Source organism: Crotalus tigris, unplaced genomic scaffold (genome assembly GCF_016545835.1).
Source record: "Crotalus tigris isolate CLP2741 ecotype Arizona unplaced genomic scaffold, ASM1654583v1 scf7180000017754.2947050, whole genome shotgun sequence".
NCBI classification, from domain to species: domain Eukaryota; kingdom Metazoa; phylum Chordata; class Lepidosauria; order Squamata; family Viperidae; genus Crotalus; species Crotalus tigris.
In genome coordinates, this window is record NW_024096616.1 from 2,577,014 (window position 1) to 2,599,838 (window position 22,825).

The following is a 22,825-nucleotide window of genomic DNA, read 5'->3' on the forward strand; positions in this document are numbered from 1 at the left end:
CAACTGTCTTGCTTAGCAACAAATATTTTGGGCTTGATTGTGGTCGTAAGTCAAGGACCACATGTACATACATGCATACATACACAGATAGACAAGTAAGGGCAAAAGTCTAAACCAGGGGTGTCAAACTGCCGGCCCATGGGCCTACCCCATTACCGGCAATGGCAAAACAGTCCCGATATGTCGAGCTACATCATGTGACGTTGCGAATTTGACATGTCTAGTCTAAACTATTTGGTTTCATCCTGTCTTTTCTTTTCTTTTTACACTTTGGTTAGCAGAAGTTCTGTATCTCAAGGCTACAGAGGGAGTCCTGGAACACTATGAGAGCCTAACCACTTCCAGTACAGGTAACCAATACAGGAGTTCACCCAAAGGTTACAATAAGGAGCTGGTGACTTAGCTCATATAGATACTAAGCCATAGTTTAACCACAGGCTATTGAATAAACCACAGTGGCTAGACTCACCAACAAGCTAAAACAAAATCAAAGAAACTAGTCTATGAACAGATCAGATGGATTCTGGGAGAATCTATTAGGACAATGGAGTAATTCCATCAGGCATTCTTTAAAAAGCTCTGTGCACAAGCAAACGTCACTCAAACAATGTCAACATGTTTAGCAGTGATGTGTGCAGGAGAAAAATCCTCCACGTGAAGTACATGTACCTTGGCTTCTACATAATGCAGGTTCTAGTTCACACAGAAGCCAATACATATAGAGATTGTCCTCAACTTACGACCGGTTGCTTAGCAACTCTTCAAAGTTACAACCTGCCTGAAAAAGGGGACTTAACAACCCAATTCAAAATTCTGATGGTCACCCCCCCATCCCACCACCATGGTCACATAACCATACCTTTGGGCAACACTATTATGGCCATTTGCAGCATCCCAGAGTCATGTGACTATTTTAACCATGGTTTTGCCAAAACTCAACGCTTACTTCCATTTTTTTTGCAAAATCACACCCATAACAAACAATAGGTTCACAGTTGTGACTGCCGGGTTTGCACATATGATAATTGCAAAAAAAAAAAAAAATCATAAAATTGGATTGGTCACATGACCAACTGATTTTATGACTGTTGCAACATACATCTGTCATGGGCAGTCTCCATAATGGTAATATGTGGAGGATGACTATATGTACTGCAATGTTATTTTGCATATGGAGTAACAGAAACCAAACTGGGGATATGCCACATAACAACCCTTTCTCACAAATCTACCTCTTTGTTTTGATATCCATACTCTGTACACAGGCCACTGGTGATGGTTTCAGTTTCTTTTTTTTTTATTGAGCCTTTCACCTTAATGGTTGTATCACAACTCTGTTGCTGAACTTGCCTACTGTATGATGATTCCAACAGCAAAGCAGGAATGGAATAAAAAAAATCCTTTAAAAAGGACTGCCTTGCCTTCCCTTTAAAATCAGGTTGTGTGTTTTTTAATTCAACCATGAATTAAATGAGAATAAGGTTCTGTGAAAATAAAAATGTTTACAACAGACAGAATTTTGAAACACCAGTATCAAATAATTGACAAAATATTGACTCTTACTTTCATTCAACTCAATATAGCCTGAAATACAAGGATACCTCCAACAGAAAGTTACTCAGAAGTGAAGCTTTCCAAGACTCTTTGTAGCTTCAACTACTCTGTTACTTGACTAGTAACCATTAGTTGGTTTCACACATTATGCTAAACCTTGGTTTTCAAATCAAGAGGTTCAGTTCACACAATATTCTTAAGCCCTCCAAAACAATACAAGTAGTCCACTTACGACCACAATTGAGCCCAAAATTTTTGTTGCTAAGCAAGATAGTGGTTAAGTGGCTTTTGCTCCATTTTATGATCTTTCTTGCCATATTTGTAAAGTAAATCACTGCAGTTGTTCAGTTAGTAACATGGTTTTAAGTGGATCTGCCTTCCCCATTGACTCTGCTTGTCACAAAAGGTGATCACATGATCCTGGGCACTGCAATTGTCATAAATACTTGACAATTGCCAAGCATCTGAATTTTGGTCACATGACCATGGGGATGCTGCAATGGTCATAAGTGTGAAAAATGGTCGTAAGTCACTTTTTCAGTGCCATTGTAACTTTGAATGGTCACTAAATGAACTATTAAGTCAAGGACTGCCTGTATTATATCTTAGAAAAATGTGTGATTATGCTTATTTTCCTTTATTCTGAGAAATAGAGAATGAGAAAGTGAACTGACAAACCAAAATAATTGAAAAATAATTGGGAATTTGTTACAGCACCTCCCCACCACCACCACCAAAAAGAAAAAAAATCTAAGGCCTAATTAGGATTGAAAAGGAGATGACAGGAAATTCCAGGAATATAGGTTAGACTGAAAAGTAGAAGCACCTCCCCCCTCCACAATACTGTAGTAGCAAATCATTACTATATTGTTATCAAGAAAACTATTTGAAGATGTAATTGCTTACATTGTTTCCCAGTCTGAGGCTAGATCTGTGCCCCTCCTTCAATTTGAAGATTGTTATTTTTACTAATGAGATTTAGCTTTAATTCCCTGCTCACTAGTAGCTATTCACCATGACCATGACATGCTGATTAACCATTATAGAATGAATACCATCAATTGGACTTACCTGTCCTACCAAGCATACCAGCCACAAACCAGCCAATCATATTTTAACATTAATTAAATGGATCTAACTCAGTCTGGGAAAGAGAAGATAAAATATTTCCCACATATTCAAACCTGTAGTCTATGGAAGACATAAAAAAGGTTATATAATCCTGTGCATGTTTATCTGGGAATCCACATATTTTAACTTTGAACAAATAGGTATATATGAAAAGAATTGGGCCCCACATGTCAGACACATCAGTTGCTCCCAAACAAGAACAGTGCTTAGCAAATGAGTCAGTAATTTAATTCATTTACATGACACCACAATCTGATGTGATCTTTCCACTCATGTACTTCAAAGAGTTGCCACATACAGGAGATCTGACCTTTTAACAACAAAGAGAAATAAGTCAACAGAATTTCAGTTGTGTACTTGGAAAAGGATATTTTTAAAAAGACTCTACATTCAAAGGGATGCAGGGAACTCAAAGGGAACGTTCACCTTTTTTTCTGGATAACCCCCAAAACTCAATACAGTTACCACATCATTGTTTACTACGTGCAATATGAAGTGAGATTAAGAAAAATCGTTCACCAGAAAGTGGTCCAAACGAGAGAATTCAGACCTGCCTCTGCATGCATCCCTTACAGCAATACTCTGTTTATCACATGCTCACCTATTTCGCCTTTATTCCCAAACCCTAAAATACCAGGAAATGTGACATGCATCCCTTATATTATTATTTAAAAATAAAAATAATAATAAGCCGTGCCACACATAAAAGCATCTGGGACATGTACCGAAAGCACCCAGGACTCCATCCTTCCCACCTCCTTCTTCAGTTTAAAAGAGGCGTAATGAGCTCGACTTCCTGCAGGGAGAAGGGAGAGGGGAGAAGGTGAGCTAGTCCTACCTGCTAAAATTGTACAGATCGAGGTCCAAACAGCTTCGGGACCTCCAGAGCTTTGCGTTCACGAGCATCGCTTTTACTTCCTCTCCGCTTGCCCAGGAGGAACCTTGACTCAGATCCGCCCATTTGGAATTTCCCAAGCGCCTGATTGACAAGCCGCTCAGCTAATCAGCAAACTTTCCCTCTGCCGTCCGCAGAGGCACAAAAGAGAGGAACCGGGGCGGGGAAGCCCAAATGGGCTGGTAAACGTATTAGACGTGCGTGGTTGCGCTTCGGTTCCGAGAGTCAACAATCTGCCTTCTGACGTTATCTCCCGAATCAGCCCTTGAACGCAAAGCTGGGAGCTGGCCATAACGGTTTTCTGCATAAACAAGAAATATGGTTGCTTGCCCCTCAGCCTGTGGTGCGTTCCTCGCTGATCTTTCCCTTGGGGGGAGGGGGGGTTGAAGTTTGCTCGGTTTTACGTTTCAGTCCTTTTCTTTCTGCTCCATGCCCTTCCCGAAATAAAGCACCACGTCCCTTTTGCAAAGGATAAATCGATAACATGCAATGAGATTTGATCGGAATTAAATCTAGTAGGGAGGCAGCACACCGAAGAGCCGTGGCAAAACTAGCAACCAGACGATTCTTCCTCTAGCTAGCATGAATGTGCAAAATAAATGTAATGTTTTCTTTTTTTACAAAAGGGGGATCGTGTTAAATCTGCATTCTGCTAAATATAGGCTAAGATCATGATTAAAATAAAAAAGGTAAGCTCGCAGGAAGTGCTGGTAAGGTATTATAAACTAATTTACAGCAGCTTGGCATTTCAGAACAATCTTGCTCGGCAATTATAGTCAGAGATTATTATTATTATTGCTTGTGCAAGTATTACACAGCTAGGTATGTTGCTATAGTTCCGCACCACTTCAACATGGAATTCAGAATGGGGAGGGTCATGCATTTTAAAAAAATTATCTGCATAGAGCTGATCGCAAGAGAAGTGGGAGAGCAATGTGACTGAATGCATAAGGAGTGGACTTCTGTACTTTATTTTTTAAGCAATTGCTTCTATTGCAGTGGTAACAAAATCTGCATCTGTCAAAATGCCATTATCTGACATAATATTATGGGGATCTTGTTCATGAATGTTCACCCTAAGGTATCCACAGCTTCTAAAATATAATATTCAGGTGGGGATGTTTCCAGATATGTGATTGCTAGTGCTAATTATTAAAAGACATTTTGCAATAATATCGTTTGGTCCTTCCTAATGGATTTTCCCCTGCAAGGGGGAAAAAAACAGAAGCAATAAAAGGACTTGGGAGAACACCAAGTGGAAGTTGGCTGTATTCAAAGTTCCATATAAAATTCTCTGAATGCGGTAAGACAATTATAAAATAAAAGCCTTCTTAGAATAGAATAGAGCTGGAAGGGACCTTGGAGGTCTTCTAGTCCAGCCTCCTGCTCAAGCAGAAGAACCTATCATTTCAGACAAGTGACTGTCTAATCTCTTCTTAAAAGCCTCCAGTGATGGAGTACCCACGATTTCTGAAGGCAAGCTGTTCCATGGTTAATTGTCCTCACTGTTAGGAAGTTTCTCCTTAATTCCAGGTTGCTTCTCTCTTTGGTCAGTTTGCAAGCATTATTTCTTGTCCTGCCCTCTGGTGCTTTGGAGAATAGTTTGACAGCCTCTTCTTTGTGGCAGCCCCTCAAATACTGGAATATTGCTATCATGTCACCCCTGTTTCTTCTTTTCTTTAGACTAGCCAAACCCAAGTCCTGCATCCGTTCTTCAAATGGTTTAGTCTCCAGGCCTTTGATCATCTTAGTTGCTCTTTTCTGAACTTTTTCCAAAGTCTGAACATCTTTTTTGTAGTATGGTGACCAACATTTTTTGCAGTATTCCAGGTGTGGTCTTACTAGGGTTTTATAAAGCGGTACTAATACTTTGCATGACCTTGATTCTATGCCTCTGTTTATACAACCCAGGATTGTATTAGCTTTTTTTGGCTGCTGCTGCTGCACCCTGCTGGCTCATAGTCAAGAGATCGTCCACTAGGACTCCAAGGTCCCTCACAGTTGCTGTTTTTGAGCCAAGTCTCGCCTAATCTGTACTTAAACCTTTAATTTTTCCTGCCTCAATGTAAGACTTTGTTCTTCTCCCCATTAAAACTCATTTTGTTGGATAGGGCCCATTGTTCAAGTTTGTCAAGAACCTTTTGGATCCTGAGCTTGTCTTCTGGGGGGTTGGCTATTCCTGCCAGTTTAGTGTCATCTGCAAATTTGATGAGCTCCCCTTTTATTTCTTCATCTAAGTCATTAATGAGGATATTGAAAAGTACTGGGCCTAAGACAGAACCTTGTGGTACCCCACTGCTTACTTCTCTCCATATGGATGTGCTGCTATTGAGGACTACTTGTTGAGATCCATCTGATGGTGTTGTTGTCTATCATGCAAAGATCATGCAAAGTATTATTTTTCTAGCTTACTAAGCAGCAGGTTGTGGTCTACTTTTTCAAATGCCTTACTGAAGTCTAAGTATGCTATGTCCACAACGTTTCACTGGTCCACTAATTTAGTCACTTTATCAAAGAATGAAATGAGATTGGATTGGCATGATCTGTTTTTGACAAACCCGTGCTGACTACTAGTTATAATTTTGTTTGCTTCTAGTTATTTGCAGATCTATTTTTTTATTATCTTTTCCAGGATCTTCCCAGGTATTGATGTTAGACTGATTGGTCTGTAGTTTCCTGGCTCTGGTTTTTTTTTTTTCCTTTCTTGAAGATGGGAACCACATCAGCCCTTTTCCAATCATCAGGTACTTCCCTGATGCTCCAGAATTTTTGAAAGATATGGTGCAATGGTTCTGAGATAACATCTGCCAGCTCCTTCAGAACTTTGGCATATAATCTGTTGGGTCACGGTGATTTATATTCATCAATGTCAAATAGGTGTTTTCTTACCATTTTCTTGCTTATTTTAATTTTTGTTTCTAGTTTGTCTTTTGCAGTAGTTTTTTTATATTTTGAGCTATAATTTCTTTTTGTGTGAAGACTGATGCAAAAAATGAGTTAAGCAGCTCTGCTTTCTCCCTACTGCCTGTTACTTCCTTGCCTTATCTGAAAGTACCTAGCAATTTTTGCTTATGTTTGTTTATTTATCAAACATGTACGCTGCCCATCTCGCCAAAGAGAACCATAGTGGCTTACAAACATTGAATAAAATGCAGTATAAAATATTAAAACAATAAAGATCTTAAATTTAGAAGTTGAATTAAAATAAAGCTAAGCAGGATGGAGAGGGAAAAAGAGAGCAACGTGTGCACAGGGAGGACGCAGGTTATTCTCTACTCTATTAGCCACCTCCAATGTGCCATACCCCCAATAGGGATTCAGGCTAGTTGTCATAGCCATGTCTTCAAGGCTTTTTGGAAGGCCAAGTGGGTGGGAGCAGATCTGATTTCTGGGGACAAATTGTTCCAGGGATGTTCTGCCACGACAAAAAAGCTTCTTTCTGGCAGAAATTCCTTGGCTGATGGAATCTGCAGCATGTCCCTTCTCCCAGTATGGGTGGGGCAGGCTAATCCCATTGAAGTGACTTGGTTTCTCAGATAACATAGACACATGCCATGCAGAGCCTTAAAGGTGATAGTCAACACCTTGAGTTGGACCCCGAAGCACAGAGGGCTGGACGTAGGTCTCTTACAGTTGCGTAGAGACCAAACTGATGATACATTTGACCTTAGCCTCGGGCTCAGCCTGGTCATCTCCTACAATAGCAGTGTAACATGGGCCACCTAGGAGTCTGCAGCAGCTGAAGCTTCTGGATACTCTTCAAGGGTAACCCCTTGTAGAATGCACTCTATAATCCAAGCATGAGATGACCAGGGTTTGAGTGATTGAGCACAGGAATTCCTAGTCCAGGAAAAAGCACAATTGGCACACAACACAAAGTTGTGGAAAGGTTCTAGCCACGACTTCACCTGCTAATCGAGCAGGAGTCATGAGTCCAGACTGGGTCTCTCTGGGGTAGTGCAACTCCATTCAGAACTAAAATTGGCTATGACAAAAAGATGCTAACCATAACAAGTAAAACGAGGGAACCATTGCAGGGGAAAGTTTGGTGGGGGAAAAAAATCATTCCAGATTCAGCATAGGCCAGGGTCTGAATTTTGGAGTGCTCTAGAGAGCTGTGGTGGCGCAGTGGTTGGAATGCAGAACTGCAGGTTAACTCACTGCTCCCTTCGGGAGTTTGATTCTGAACAGCTCAAGGTTTACTTAGCCTCCCATCCTCCGGTAAAATGAGGACCCAGATTGTTGGGGGCAATATGCTGACACTGTAAGCAGCTTAGAGAGGGCTGTAAAGCATTGTGAAGTGGTATACTGTATAAGTCTAATTGCTATTGCTATTATCTGTTGAGAAAACAAAAAGATTCAGTCTCTGTCACAGTGAGCTGGGAAAAAGACAAGTGGGGTTACCAGATCTGGGCTGCAAACATCCAGGTGGCAGGAAGATCTGGAGTACTGTATGTCTTTATTGCCATCTAATGGTCACCCAGAGTTTTGTAGCCCAAACATACTAGCCCCTCAAAGGAAAAGTGCCTGGATAACTCTGATCCAGTCTCTCAGTCTAACTCACCTCACAGGCTTGTTGTTGTGGGGAAAATAAGATGAAGGAGTATTAGATATCTTTGCCACCTGGAATTATTTATAAAAACAATAAAGGTGGGATTAAATTTTTTTTAAAAAAATCCATTTGATACGGTTGAGAGATGAAAAGGATAGGTAACAGTTTTTCTATCACCGATTTTGTCAAAAGCATGGTTTCCTATAAATAGACATATTAATAGCAATTTTTTCTTATGAAGATAAATATCTTTAATTGCAGGATTATTTCTTTTTTTTTTTCCTAACTCAACTTCTAGTTTGAAATCCATGTTCTTGGGAATAAGTTTCACTAAACTCAGTTTTATTTTTTTTACTAATATGTTTATTTATGCAAATATGTGGAGATCACTGCAAATCATTTGTAAAACTGCTAAGCTTGTAAGCATTTTATTATTCTATCCTTTCTTACAGAACTTTCAACAATTTCCCTTGAGAGGTGGCTCATGAAAATGGTGTTTAATAATTATGAATCCCTGGTGCATTGGTCATTATACTGGGGAGTAAATTCTGTAGGCATGTTATTCTGAAACAGTACTCTATATTATGTGTTCTGCCTGCATTTTTAATTTTTCCATTTATGTGGACCACTGAAACATCACTGCAAGTTTTTTAGGACCATGACATAACCAGGTTGATGACACATTGCTTTTGAGTAACATCATGCATCTACTACTATGCCTGTTAGAATGCCAGCATTAGTTAGGAATTAATTTAAATTTTTTTAAAAAAAAAATCTCATAAGATTACAAAAGCTCATGAACATTTAGCGTTCCATTCTGCAGTCTTGCGAGAATGTAGCTGAGAACACCAAATCTTGCCTCAATTGCTAATGTTGTAATGTTGTGGCTATTTGAATGGTTATTTTATTTCATGTGAACTCACATTAAGGACATTCTACAGCAGTGTTTCTCAACCTTGACCATTTTAAGGCCTGTGGACTTCAACTCCCAGAATTCCACAGCCAGCAATGCTGGCTGTGGAATTCTGGGAGTTGAAGTCCACAGGCCTTAAAATGGTCAAGGTTGAGAAACACTGTTCTACAGCATTTGTGTGCATCAACCATACACCTGAGATCACAAGTTGCATGGCCTCTGGTAGATCTAGAAATTTGGGGATATCTTTCTTGAATTTTAACAAGTGGGAAAGTTTATACCAGAGGCATCACACGGGAATGTTGTAAAGCAGGGATGAGAATTTCATAATCTATTCGGAGATTCATAATAGTAGAAAATGGTACTGACATTATTGGCAGGTGGGGCCAGGTGTCTGTTTCCTTTTTTTAACTCACCTCTCTCATTTTTCTTCCCTCCCTGTTCAGCAGCCTGGTCAGAGCTTTAGAAATTAGGCTCAGGGTTATACATCTCTGTATCAGAGACTTCCATGAAGCAATGACAGGTATGCTCACTAGCTGGGTTTATTGTGAAAACATTTTGGTTTGCAAACAACTGTATAATTTCATAAGATCTGAACTGAATTTGCCTTCAGTATATACCTGTTTTGCAGGAGCATTAAAGCAACCTGTTTAAATGAAAGAAATGCATCTGAGAAAATACTTAACTCGTTGTAAGGGTTTATTAAATTTAAAGTTGACCCTTTTTTTTTCTTCAGAAAAATGTTTCAGTTGACCTTAATTCTGAATCAAGCAAGAAATCCCAAGCATGAGACAATGGGAAAAAAAAGTGATGATTACTAGTATAAGAATCATAATCCGGTTTACTCACCATTTTAAACAATATCTTGAAGCGTTAATGGAGAAGATTTTCTCACAATAGATCTGGGTTTGGTGTACACTTAGGCTAGCAATGGAGATCCTACCCTTAGGTTCATATTTGGCTTAGAGAAATTTTCCTCCTACATGTATCTCATGTGGTCCACCTGTATGCAGGGGAGTGGGGAGAGGTGACATTACAGTGGTTGGAAGTGCTTTACAGGGCATAAAGCAACCTTTGCAAGGAGTACCTTCAAATGGTCATTAAACTAGAGGGCATAAGTTGAGGATACTTGCAAAGAGAACTAGAAGGAACTAAAGATACAAGTACAGGAGAAGAATGTTTAAATTTGACTTATTTATACAGAATGGAGCAAAATATTTTAACATTCGACATATTGAAGTATATTTTTGAACAATGGACACAGAAGTTAATTTCAAAAGTGTCTGACTCTATAGATAGACTATGTTTAAAATACATTATAGAAAAGGAACAAGGTCTACCAGAGAAGACCAGGCTGATCTGAAAGTGGATTTAAAAATAACAAGCTACAAGAATGATATGGGAAAAGATGCTACCCTGGACATACAAAAAAGACTGGGTGATGTTTTTATACTTACAAGGGATACATAAATAACAAATCAAGAGGGTGACCTGGATAATCTTCCTACAGTGGATTTTCAGAAGAGGCTTATTAAAGCTTTAAAGAATTTTATGAAAAGGGACAAAGAAAAACTGAAAAGAATTTGTTTTAAGGCATTATTTGACGATACTAAATATCAAAGAAAGATTGTTAGAAGTGAAAGGAAGGAATATAAAGTTGGCTTACTTGATCAAAATTAAAACATATGTTGTTATTTCTGGTAACCTTTAACGAGCTTTTGCTGATCAGGATTGAAACGACTAAGGAATTTTAAGCATAGATAAGGGGATATAAAAAGAAGAGAACATTTGTTGATTAGTTTTTTATTGCTTTAGTTGTAATTTTTAGTAAAATTACTATTAAAAAAACAACTAAATGGTTCTGATCAGGAGATATTGGGTTTGTGGGATGTGAGATATCACTGTATGCACACACCTATTTTAAGGTTGTAATAATTATATTCTTATATAATTATATAGATTAAATTATAATTAATTATAGATTATATAATTATATAGATAAAAATATCCTATATCGATGTGGGATATATTTCTGTATTCAATCGGCTGACATAGCAAATCCATCTTGGATTTGCCAGCAAATTGTCCATTGCCTCTGGAAAGAAACAGCATTATGCCAACAACAAAAATATGGTGGACACCCCACCCTTCTGTCCTGTAATTAGTATGAACAGACCTTTTGAAACACAACACAGAAAGTAAAGTATGATAAGTTGAATTTACTCATTATAGGTACAGAAATCTTATTGGGAAACTGATCATGAAAACAGAAATTAAAAAAATCTCTAGAGTTTAAAAGAGAGTGACAATTTGTGCAAACATCCTTACAAGAATTCTATTAGCATGCGATAAATTAATGAACAAAGACAGGGTTTTTTGGGTAGTAATTAGTTTAACAACACAGCTTGTAGCCAAGTGACTGTTCCAGCCACTGTGAATGACACCTAATATATTTCATCAAAGTTCTCTTAGTCCTTTATGTAACAAGGCAGCAACACTGAAGGAAACTATAGGTTTTGTTTTTCTGCCTCTTGTGTCTTCTATTCAGAATTTTAAAACATTTTCTTTTGCTTTTTAAAGGAATTTTTACTTTAAAGACAATGCCATCCAGCAAAGCTATGCTTATCCTTATGCAGCTGTGGCATTCTTTTTTTCTCAAATAAATGCTGCCACTAAAAATAGCCCATCAAGTAGTTCAGTCTCTACAAAGTCACCTTCAGAAGCATATTTCCAGAGTTTCTTCTCCAGCATTTTGTTAAATGAATTCTCCTATTTTATATTACTTGGAAGATAACTTTGTATAAAGAGCCTTTTCTCTGAGTTGTCAATCTCCTTGATACACTAGAGCATCTATTTTTTCCCCAGTGATTATATACCAGTTCTTTCTTGTGTTTAATCAAAGCCCTACCATTATCCAAACTTTTATTTGAATTTCCTCTGCCTCTATTTTAGAAAACTTATTTTAGCTAAACTAACCAAAGTTTCTTCTTTTCTCCTAGGCTGCTGAAGTGAGTAAACATTGCTTTCTTGCAGTTTTCTATCAGGTAGCCCTAAACATGAAAATCCTAAATTAAGGGATAGTGCAGCCTCTCTATTATATCCAAACCAGAGAACCATCTTGCCCCAAACTCCCAGAAAATCTGTAGCAAATGTTTTCTTTGACTACTCACTCAGGCAAATCAGAGAGAGGGTCGAAAAGAGCCTTCCAAGATGCTTTAATCAACTGCAGAATGGAAGACACACCCAGGCTTACATTTAGCTTGGAGACGGGGAATTCCCCGTGAAGGAGGTCCTTAGACAGCTTTTCTGGTGGTTTTGAAAAGGATCCAAAGATAATTTAAAGGGCTCCCCTGCAGCCCAGAGGGGGATGCTGAAGTACGTCATTGCTACGGGAATAGTTACTTCACTGAGAAGATATATTCGGTAGATGGAATCCCATGTTTATTTGCTAGAAAACTGGCTTTTCATTGAGGTTTATTTTTTTTTGAGTACTAAAAAAATGTTTACATGTGGTATCAAACCCAAAATTTGTGGTCCAAACAATGGAAACTAAGCAAATGGAAAGAATCATTTTAGCCTTTATGTTACTATTCCTTCCCTGGAGCCTGTCTTCTTTATGCACCACCCCATAATATCACATTTCTGTGACAAAACTGCTATAAGCAGTGACTGAGGTCGCTTCTATTAGCTCAGTTTATATGACACTCTGAGCCACTGTATTTTAGCTTATCGGGTTATGTGAACCCAAGTTGTATTGCCAATTTACAACTTGGTATATCCTGCAGAACCAGAAAACATAAGCTAATTTGTTTGACTCATTTGCACTCTGTGCAAATGGTGCATTATGTGGACTCTTTGACAGAGAATTGCCACACTGTGGAGAAATGAGAGATTTGAGAAGAAAAGTAAAAGCAAAAGCATTCTGTAGACACCAGAGTTTTTAGAAGGTAAATAATCTCTTTGGGAAAGGCAGTGTTATAAACATGCAATCAGCACTCTTTTAATTGTGTTTTTCCCTGAGTGGCCTTGAACAATGTTTCAGGCTCAGCTGGAGATGTCTGCATGCCATGGCGATAAAAGTCAAGATGGCAGCTACAATAATATAAATAAAACTGGCTTTTATATGTGTGATTTTTTTTTACCATATCCTTCTGATATCATTCTTTGCTGGATTGGCTTTTATTTATTTTATTTTATTTTATTTATTTTTATTTAAAATATTTATATAGCTTCCCATCTTTCAACCAATTCTGGCCAACTTCCAGTCAAAAATTAAGAGACATATTAAATCATTTTATAAACTATAACTTTAGAGTTTGAAGATCTGGCTCTGCCTATTGACCACACTGGAAGTGGTGCTGGATTGAAGGCCAGACTTCCCCTCCCCTCTCCCCCCCTCCACCTGTTTATCTTTGGTTAACATATTGATGTATTCATGTTATGTTCTTCATTGTTTATTTTATTTTTCTATTATTTTACGTCCATTTATACTCTTCATTTCTTACTTTTTGTTGTTGTAAGCCACCTAGAGGAGCCCCACAGTGAGATAGGGGCAAATAAATTTAAAAAATAATAATACTCAACCAACTTAAACATTAAAAATAACAAAATCCTGGTGCCTATCTGTCTTAACATGCTGTCCTAACACTTTATGTCACTGTGTGGGGAAAAGTCTAGTTTTTAAAGCTTTATGGAAGGCTAGGAGGCCAGAGGCCTGTGGAAATTTAGGGGGAAGTTTTCCATAGGGTAAGAGCTGTCATGATGAAGAGCCACTTCCTAGCTCCCAGCAGGCAATATTTAGGGGAAAGGACTAGGAGCATGCCTACCTTATCTGACCTGGTAGGATGGGTTTTTCCCTCTCCATTGATGACCTCTATTATGCCTGAAGAAAGTTCTAGGCCAAAAAAAGGGCTCCTTGCAAAATATATTAGGAAATAAAATTATAAGAAACAAAATATATCCATGTGCACAATTGTTTCTCTCTCAGATTTTTGTAATTTGATTCACTCCAACCATCAAGCTGCTGTGCATTGCAAAGGAAAGTTATTTCATGGATCACTGAAATTCAAGTAGGCTATGTCTGTTTTCAGTGGTATTGTGTTGGACTGGGTTTTTATGATCCTATTTGTTGATCTGTTTTCCCCTTTAGGATTTTCATCCATGGAATTTTTCTTAGGCTCTCTCTGACTTTTTTATAATCAGCTCTTTTAAAGTTTAAGACACTGGTTGGATTATATTCTATTGCTTGTGTTTGCATTATGTTGAATTCCAATATGATGTGGTCTCAACTTCAACTCCCTGTATCACTTCTCTGTTAGTAAGAATTAGGTCCAGTATAGCTTTTCTTCTAGTTCCCTCCTCTGCCTTTTGGACGACAAAGTTGCCAGCTAAGTTGGTTAGGAATCTGTTTGATTTCCCACTTGCTGCAGAGTTTGTCTCCCAGTTGATATCAAGAGTAGTTAAAATCTCCCATTACTACTGTGGTATGTTTCTTACATACATTTGTTAATTGGTTAACAAAGAGTTCATCTATTTCTTCTACTTGGTTGGATGGCCTATAGTATATACCTATAGCAATGTCATTCCCCCCCCCCTTTTATATTGACATTACATTTTATATAATGTAATTTTATATATTTTATATTACATTATATATTATTTTTATTATATTTTATAATATATTTTATATAATATAATTTTATATAATTATATAACATTATACCATCATGTTACATATCTCTGTCAAGCTCCTTACACATCTCCTCTTTTCTAAATTAGAATAGCACAAATGGCACTACTTTCTCATGGGGGAGTTAGTCAAGTCTTCCTGATTATTTTAGTTTGCCCTTTAACTGATCCGCCATATCTTTGTTTTGGAAACACAGCAATGACAGTATTTCAAAGCTATCTGTACTATCCAACCATAGAAAAGCATTATGACATTTTTTTAGAGCATTTTTGATGAACTAATATTTTCTTCCTGATTTCTGAAATCTGTGATTTTTGCTCTTTATGCAAGAAGTACTTCGAGACTCTTCGGAAGATGATTATTCAGATAGTCCTTGACTTACAACCATTTGCTAGTCACCATTCAAAGTTGCAGTGGTGCTGAAAAAAATGAAATATGACCATCTTTCACACTTAGGACCATTGCAGCATCCTCATGGTCACTTGATTAAAATTTAGACGCTTGACAACTGGCATGTATTTATGATGGTTGCAGTGTCCATGTAGTTTATCTTTTGTGATCTTCTGACAAGCAATGCTAATTGGGAACTAATGGCACTTAACAACTGTCTTATTTAGCAATAGAAATTTTTGGGCTTAGTTATGGTTGTAAGTAAAGAACTACCTGTACTGTTTCCCAAATATAACTTATTATAAGAGTACAGTAATTTATTTCCAAGTCTTGCTAGAATCATTTATATTTCTGAGGCAAAATTTACGAGAGTTTCAGATAACTCGTTTTCTAAGATTTGTTCTTGTGCTTCCATTGCTAAGATCTGAAGATCAAAGACTAATAAGGGTTTGCTTGGACCTTATTACAATGCCGAATAAGTAGGTCCTACTGAATAAGATAATAATACTGCTTTTTGGTATCCTCTAAAGCAATGTTTCTCAACCTTGGCAACTTGAGGTATGGCTGGGGAATTGTGGGAGCTGAAGTCCACACATCATCAAGTTGCCAAAACTGAGAAACACTGCTCTTGACTAAGCACTTTTTCATCCCAGAGGAAACCTTTCCTGACTTTCTGCAAAATTTTGTTCCACCCCAGATATATTGAGTTCTCAGTAACCAGAATTTCCTGCCATTTGAGATTTGAGTTTCCTGAATTCTGGTCATGCTGTCAGTCTTTCTGGGAATATCTGAAGAAAGGTTGGGAAAGCCTGTTCAGTTATAGAACTAGATTTATTTTCAGTCAGTATATTCTTATAGGTTCCTCCATCAGCATCTGAAGAACTATAAATAGAGCTATTTCGTCAAACTCTACACTTCAAGCCCAAGATCTAAAATGTTTGGATGGGGAATGCATATAGGCAGCTATTTTAAGCCATGTGTGCAACCATGGAAATTAAACATTTGTCTTAATGTATATTAGTATCCAGCAGATCTTGACTGATGTCAAGAGAGTTAAGCAGGGTCAGACCAGATTAAGTATTTAATGGGATATTTCTAAGAAATATTAGAACTGTGGGGAAAGCAGGAAAAGTAACTTGGAAGAAGGAAATGTAAAGTCACTTCCGTATCATTTCCAAGAAAACTACAAGGATATGTAGTGTCAGCAGGAGTCAAGCATGAATCAACAATTCAGATACTATTTGCTTTGCTATTACTGGACGAAAACATTCAATCTGTCCCCACTGAATCATGTGAAATATTTGAATAAAATGTAATATCAGGAAATTATTCATCATTTATCAACAACCTATTCCTTCAACTTTCAAAGTAACAATCGGAAAATTAATTAATCTAAAGCTTAGAACATAGAACACAGAACCATAGGGCTGAAGGAATCTTGGAGGTCTTCTAGTCCAAGCCCCTGATCAAGGCAGGAATCTCATACCATCCCAATCAAATGATTGTCCAGTCTATTTTTGAAAACCTCTAGTGATGGAGCATCCAAAACCACAGAAGGCAAGCTATTCCATTGATTAATTGTTCTCACTGTCAGAACATTTCTCCTTACTTCTAGACTGTATCCATACTTTCCTATTCCTGCTTTAAATCATCATCTCACACAATCAGTATGACACAATGTGTAACCCAGTTCAAAGGCAATTCATGTTCATTTGGTGATCTTGAACATGAACGTGCAGATCTGCAGGAAGGCAGCAAAAATGACATCTGATATCACTCAAATGACACATTGCATTTGACATTAAGACACAAGAAGATAAAGATGGTATATGCATGGAAATCTTATTATATGCATGTCATTATTTTGCCATTACTGGGGTTTGCTGTAGATGCTGCTGGAAATATTTGTACAGCTGCCTGTTTGTATTATTGGAAGCTCAACCGGTGCTTGCTTTCAAATAGGTATTTTTTGTGTTTCCTAGATTTAGAATTAGGGTTAGATTAGATCCAGAATTATTCTAAAGGAAAAACAGACTTTGTTGCTATCTGAAAATAGTGATTGCTCAGTCTTCCTTCCTTCCTTCCTTCCTTCCTTCCTTCCTTCCTTCCTTCCTTCCTTCCTTCCTTCCTTCCTTCCTTCCTTCCTTCCTTCCCTCCCTCCCTCCCTCCCTCCCTCCCTCCCTCCTTCCTTCCTTCCTTCCTTCCTTCCTCTTTTATTCTGTTACTCTGCATTGAGATTTTATTTTATTTCCACAGACGTGCTATTAAAGATGAATTGTAAATCATTGAGAACCTCTCCAATTCTGGCAGGCATGAACTGACTATAAACATACAGTATATGAATGAGTGAATCAGCAAGTTACTAGCTAGCTAGGCCCAATCAGAAAATTGGGCAGCTTATTTGAAATAGATGAAGCAATGTGTGTACAATATTGCAGGATCTCATCAGGGTCAGTCATTGGGACCAGAGTTTTAGTCTTACGAGCTTTCAGACTCATGCTGGAGTCCCTCCTCAGGGAACTTCTCTCTGCCAAAATGTGTATATTTGTATTGTGGGTTTGTGTATGTGTGTGCCTCTCTGTGTTTGTGAAGTATTATAACAAGCTTAGAATGATTGAACAACATCATAATTTCTCCATCCTTTTGCTCCCTGCAGTATTTAGAACTCTTCATTCTCATGCTATGTACTTCCCACAAATATTATATTATTCAGCACTGCCCCTTTTTTGGACAAATATTCAAGCTTTATGGACTTTCCAGTGACTAAGATTGAAATAAATGCCTTGGAAGACTGGGATGAATTGCATTTGAATCGAACAAGTAAAGAAGCAGAAATTGCATGAAGGAAATTATTGATTAAAAGCAAAGAACCATGGTGGTAGTTTAGGAGGCTAATGTTCTACTTACAAAATAAATTACAGTGTCCAAAAGTCAGTTCTTGAAAAGCTGGAGGACAGTATTAAAAACAAACATGGAGAAAAAGAAAAGGGAGAGAGGAAAAGACTTGTTTATTTATTAAAATTATACCCTATTTTTTGTTCAGGAGCTGAGGATGGAATACGTAGTGTCCCCCTTCCCATTTTTTTACATAGCAACAATCCTGTGAGGTAGGTTTGAGACACAATAACTGGCCCAGTTATCCAGTGAGCCTTTTGTGGTTGAGAGTGGACTGGATCCTGGGTCTTATTGGTTCCCCTTTAACCACTATTCAGTGCATGTAGAAAACCCCCAATATCCCTGAATCTCGAAGTGATTGCTTGGAAATCAGTCCCAATGAGTTCAAGGGAGTCCAGGACATTTGCATATTCAAGCTGTAAATAAGATCAGCCTATTAATTGTATCTCTGGGGTGCCCAATGCATCAATGTTCTTGAATATTCCGATAAATCAGCAGGGCTCAGTAAATTCTCAGCAAGAAAAACTATGCATGTACATACAAACAATAATGTAAACATCAATATACATACAGCATATGGTAGGATGGGAGATCACTTCTCCCTGCTTAATATCCTTAAAAAAGAGACTAAGTGAAAAGCCATCTTCTGAAAACAAGGCCCGAAGCGGTAAAAGAGGCAGAACCAACAAGGCAAGAAGGCTATTTGCTGGCCAAGAACGAGTACAAAGGGTAGCACTGAAAATTTTTCTAGGGCATTCTCCTTTCTAACATCTGGAGGGCTCTTTGTTTACCCCCTCAGAGTGCTCTGTTGCATTGCTTTGCACTGAAAGAAAGCAGTGAAACAAAACGATGACGCTTTCTGAGTCCAGGGAGGAAGTTTTGGTCAGGAAAGGGGATTTCCAGAACATTGAGATCTCTACTGTCTATGCAAATCATATACTCAGGGTTAATCTGAGTACATTTGAGCAAGCCAGAACCACAGAATCTTTCTCACAGCCAAAGGTGGCCCTGCGGCACTGAAGAATGCAAAGGACCCCAAGGAACAAAGGGGAACCGGGGAAGGTGACATTGAGACAGTGTACAAGGATCAAAAAGAAATGGGAAAGCTCTTCTGGGTCGCTAGAAGCTGCAGAGCAATGGCTACCCCAGATTAGTTGTCTAAGGCAGAATCCCTGCTCATGAGTTCCAGCAGATTCTAGAACTATCTTACAATCATTGTGGTCCTGCAATAACAGCAGTGAGGACAGGTTTTGCATCACCTCAGCAATGCCTGGTTGGCTGACGTTAAAAGTCACCCAGTGGGAAATTGGCCCATATCTAAAAATTACCCAGTAACTCATCAGTTTTGACAAACCAAGTCATGTCTCAGGAAGAAAAGAAACATTGACCTAATAATCCTTTTCTCTGAAACTAACCTAGTTGCTTATGTCATTATCTGAACATCAAGGAACCAATGTTCAACCTTACTTCTATGTCATGGGTAGTCAAAGGTAGAAACATAACTTTATTCCCTGAGTGTACCAAGGCCTCTTCCAGCTTTAAAACAAACCACTCTTGTGATTTTAAACAAGTAGTACAAACTGGAATACAGAAGTAGTGCAAACGATACTAATTTGAGACCTTGTAGGAGGAGAGCTCTGTTAACTTATGGTACGTAGCACTAAGTGTTTGTCCTTCTAACTATTATCCAGCAGGGCCTCTTTTTATATCACAGCTGTTCAGCAGTTGTCCTGGCAGTTGCCACTTGAAGGCACAAAAAATATTTTATACATTAACAGAGAGTAAACACATCAATTATGTTTAAATCTAATCAACATTAAACTATAAATCAAATTAAATGTAGTTGTTGTCCTGCTCTTTTGAATGTGGCCTCAAAGGCCACATATAGCGAAAGGGTCAGAAAACTAATCCTCTTTTTTTAATCCTTGCAGAAATATTGTTGCTAATTAAGTTATTTCAACTCTATACATATTTAGCTGGGAGAAAAAGTTGTCATTTTTGTGTAAATATGTGTATGACTACACTACTAATTAAATCCCAAGGAGCAGACCTTCTGCTTATGTTAAGATTAGATAAATTATGTTTAAAGCGTAGTATAAAAATATTTAGTAGTTAATGGCCAGATGAAGAAAAACAAGAGAACAAAAGAGAAAATGTAAGAGAGAAGAGCAACCTGAATGCTTTTTTTCCTATAATGTGCATTTTTATTTTGTTTTTTTGTTTTCTTTTTCATCACAGTATCTCACTGTTTGAATTTTTATTTCAGCCTTGATCTTAATGCAAGATTTATGAACTAATAAATAATAATAAGTAACAATATAATTGAGTTAGAGATTACAATATTACATATGTATTCAGGGCTTTTTTTCTCATAGAACGCCCAGAACGGAGTTCCGGCACCTTTTTTGGATAGAACCTTGTAGGGTAGGCAAGGCGGGTTGTATGACGTGTGTGGGTTCTGGAACCTTTTTTTTTTTTTTTTTACAAAAAAAGCACTGTATGTATTTTTATTCATGCATATGTACCCTCTCCCTCTCCTTCTCCCTCTCTTTTTGCTTTTCCTGCGGTCTTTCTAATTCATTATTAATAAAACAATTAAAGGGAAGCAACAAAAAGATTAGATAAATTATGCCATGCTGCTGAGTGGATAAGAAATACTGAACTTTTCTACTGACAAAGTATTGAGGGACTATTCTGAGCGTATAGAGCAGTGGTTCTCAACCTGTGGGTCGGGACCCCATTTGGGGTCGAACGACCATTTCATGGGGGTCGCCAAACAACGCAGTCCACCATTTTTTCCCCTTTTCCTTAGCTGTGCTACTCCCTTTTATTCTATTGGCTTTTGAAAGCCAATAGAATAGACTCTCTTGAATAGAGTCTAATTCTATTGGCTTTCAAAAGCCAATAGGAATTGTCCAGGCTGTCTCTGCCCTGCTGAGCCCGCCAAAAGTCCCATTCTGCAAACGGTGCTGCACCAGTTGAGTAGTCCTCGACTTACGACCGGTTGAGTAGTCCTCGACTTACGACCAGTTGGGGGTCGCGGCATTAAAAAGTTTGAGAACCACTGGTATAGAGTCTACAGCTTGAGCATGGGGTTGGACCAGAAGACCTCCAAGGTCCCTTCCAACTCTGTTATTCTGTTAATTCTGAGCTTAGCCCTTGAGAAATGGATCAACAGACACCATATTTTTCTCCTTTTCTTTACTGAGAAATACCTACTTCTGAATTCAGAATCTAGATCATTCCAAAGGACCATTTGCCAGGTCAATAATCTGACCTGACAGATCAGTTCATCCAGAGTCAATCCTCCTTATGATCTTTTAGCCTTTATTTTTTTTTTTTTTTTTAATTTTTATTCATTAATACAATTAAAACAACAATGGACAAACATGACATTCCAGAGTGAATTTTTCTATCAGTTCCTATCATAGTACAAAAATTTTATAATTTTATAATTTTTTGTTCTTAACCTCTATATAAACCTCATCTTTTATACAATACAATTATATATACAATTATATGTACAGTTATGTATATCTTTTAGTTCTACCATTAGTTTGAAGTCCGAGCAGTTCTTAATTCATACCAGCGGTAAAATTTGCCCCAGATTTCGAAGTATTCGTGTTCCGTTTTGTCTTTCATAATCATTGTAAGCCTGTCCATCTCAGCACATATTAAAATTTTATGCAGGATCTCTTCTTCCGTTGGGGTTTCCTTGTTCCTCCAATTTTGAGCAAAAACCAGCCTGGAGGCCGTTAAAATGTGTAGCATTAAATAAAATACGCCTTTGTCATGTTTTTGCGTAGTTAAACCTAATAGAAAGAGTTCTGGTTTTGGTTCTACCGCTTGCTCTAATATTTCTTCCAACCAAATTTTAATCCTGTTCCAAAAATCACGAGCTCGCGTGCATTCCCACCACATATGATAGTAAGTTCCACTTTTCAAATTGCATTTCCAACATTTAGGGGAGACATTGGTATACATTTTAGACAATCTTGTGGGTGGGAGATGCCATCTATAAAACATTTTGTAAAGGTTCTCTTTGTAAGAGGTGGCCAAAGTAAGCTTCTTGTTTCTTGCCCATAGTTCTTGCCATATATGCAGATCAAAATTAAGACCAAAATCCTTACTCCAATTCAACATAGTCACTTTTACTTGTTCCTCGTACGTTGCCTGATCTAGCAAATAATAGTATAGTTTTTTAATCATTTTATCCTCCGACCCCAAAATTATTTTATCCAATTCTATTGGTTCTAATTTAATACCTAACTCTTTTTTGTCTTTCCGATATCTTGCCTGCAGTTGCAGGTATGCCCACCATTCTAATTCTATCCCTTCATCGTGGATGGTTTTCCTGGATTTCAATTCCCCTCTTTCATCTAAAATATTTTTATATGTTATGATCTTGTCTAATTGAGTAAATTTTGGGTGTACATATATTTCTAACGGTGAGATCCAACTAGGTACTTGGGTATAATTTGGTTGCCAAATTTTTGTCCATACATCAATAAGAGCTTGCCTAATATAGTGACTTTTAGCCTTTATTTTTATCTCGGTATGGAAGATGGAGCCCTCTGGGTCCAACAATTACATTCATTGACTGGAATGCCCTGGTTAGGGTGAGCAGGTTCATAGCAAAGCCCTGAGGCAGGTTAAAAGGCTTGAATGCTTCTTAAATTAGAAGGTGGAAATGCTACTGAAATCTCCCCACCTCCAGCATGACTGGGAGCAAAGAAATCAGATTCCACAGCAGTCTTTGTTCTAAGCCCTCATCCTCTGCAAAGATTTTCTGATGCCTTTCCTGTG

At 37.9% G+C, this 22,825-nt stretch overlaps 1 protein-coding gene across 5 annotated transcripts in view; it reads right to left on the bottom strand.

Moving 5' to 3' along the window:
• The window catches only part of TNIP1 (TNFAIP3 interacting protein 1), a 74,663-nt gene extending 62,323 nt beyond the window's left edge, over positions 1-12,340 (bottom strand). For 4 of the 5 annotated variants that reach the window (XM_039340914.1, XM_039340912.1, XM_039340913.1 and 1 more), the window contains exon 1: positions 3,524-3,661. The gene's annotated coding sequence lies outside the window, so the exon portion shown is untranslated. Of the gene's footprint in view, positions 1-3,523; positions 3,662-12,215 lie in introns of those variants that run through there. The other variant, XM_039340911.1, reaches the window with a different exon arrangement.
• Between the last annotated feature and the right edge of the window lie 10,485 nt (positions 12,341-22,825).